Raw genomic sequence first — 1,896 nt, 5'->3', positions numbered from 1 at the left:
TTTCCAATTGGTCCACTTTTATCTTCTATACAGCTGCTACATTTTTGTATCCTATTAAGACAAACAAAAAACTTGCCTTCTCCTAAAATGGAGTTAACCTGTATTTCGGTTTTTAGGGTTTTTTTAATGGGGGGAAAAAAAGTAAAACAAAATTTTGTAACAAAATACTAGGAGAGTAGTAACAATTAATGGGTAACATGTTGTTGTCTATAAAGTGGTTGCTCATGATACAAGTTAAGGGCATGAAGATTTCTCCGATCCATATTAGCACACATCTCCTACTGCAATGAAAGAAGAGACACTAACAGTGTTACTGCCTTGTATTTTTCTCCTTTTCCCCACTGTTCTTTCCCATTCCAGCCATCCCAGTTGCTGTGGCCTACAGTTTCATCTAGAATCTTCATTGATTCCCCCTCAACCCTGTTCTTTTTTGTAGTTGTTCTTGTACTTTCTCTCCCTTTTGTGTGTGTGTGTGTGTGTGTGTGTGTGTGTGTGTGTGTAATGGGGGATTGAACTCAGGCCCTTGCACTTGCCAGGGAAGCACTTATTCTACTGAGCCATCTCCCCAGCCCTCCCTCTTGTTTTATTATGTGTGACACAGACCCTCCTCCCCAGGTACCTGGACACAAGGTTCAGGGACCTATGTGACCTCAGCTCCCCAGTGCCACAGACAATGGCGGCAGGAAGGAAAGCAAAGCAAAGAGCTCGAGCTCCAGGAGAGCAGGAGGCCCTCAGGAGGTGAGCTGGTCCCTGGCACCTGGGAGAATCAACCAGGCTCTGGGCCATGTCCCAGCAGTGGATCCAGGATATGGGGACAGTGGGAACTGTTCCGTCCATGCCAGGCATGCTGCGCATAGTGGCCAGATTGTCCACGCTGACCCTTAGCCACCACTGCCCCTGCAGGAAGAACATGAGTCCCAGGATGACTCCATGTCCGTGCCCCTCAGTGTGTGCCTAGTCCCCAAGGGTGGGCTACAGCCAGAACTACCCCAGGTCAGGCCCCTGAGTAGCCAGTTGTCCCAGGGGCTTGGCAACAGGCTGGGGATCTGTATCAGCTGGTGACAGCAAGTGCAAAGAAACAAAAGACCAATTGCGTAGGAAGAAGGAATTTTTTATTGCAAGCTGGGGACCAAATGATGCCCAACTCCCAATCAATCAGGGGTCCCAATGTGGTCAGGATCCGCCTCAACTCTGCTTGGAGTTTATGTCCCTTTCAGGTTTCCACAGTGAACACATGAGGTTCTTTGGAGGAATATGAGCAGAATGCTTCCATTTCTCAGCCACTGGGGGAGCATGTAGGTGCCATGGGGCCATGTGGTTGAAGTTTGCCCTGTTGACCAGGCTCTATTGCCTGAGCCTGGTTTTCCCTAAGTTAGTTTCTGGTTAGCTCTGTGGGAGGAGATGAGGAAGAGGGTTCACCTCTGGTTGAAGTGATCCTCCGTTGAAATGGAGTCTCTTTGACCCCATCAGTCTGAGTTCAAGAGGTGCTTGTGGGGCTTGGAGACATCCTGAGGTCCCAGAGGTGGTGAAAGGTAGACCGGTTCAAGGCTTCCTGTTGAGAGGTTGTGGTCTTGATGAGGATGCTGTTGGCCTCACCTTGCCGTCCAGGGAGGTCCCTGACAGCAGGCTGGGGGCAGTGGCGAAGGTCCCAGATGTCAAGAGCGCCGTTGCAGAACCCTCTAAGGCCAGGCGGTGTGTGGCCGAGGTGGGCGTCCAGGACCTGGCAGGAGAGTGCCTGGCAGACCTGGTGGTCCAGCTGGTTCAAGGGTGGCGCTGAGGGGTTCCACCGGATGAGGCCCAGAAGGCTGTGGTGGAGGCCCAGAGTATCTTGCTGTTGGGACCAGCAGGCAGCCTGGTGGGCTGTGTGGCCAGGGTCTGGATGGTCTGGGGCCACCC

The sequence above is a fragment of the Octodon degus genome, unplaced genomic scaffold, assembly GCF_000260255.1.
Source record: "Octodon degus isolate 3935 unplaced genomic scaffold, OctDeg1.0 scaffold00374, whole genome shotgun sequence".
In the NCBI taxonomy this organism is placed as follows: Eukaryota; Metazoa; Chordata; class Mammalia; order Rodentia; family Octodontidae; genus Octodon; species Octodon degus.
This window is presented reverse-complemented; position numbering follows the sequence as displayed.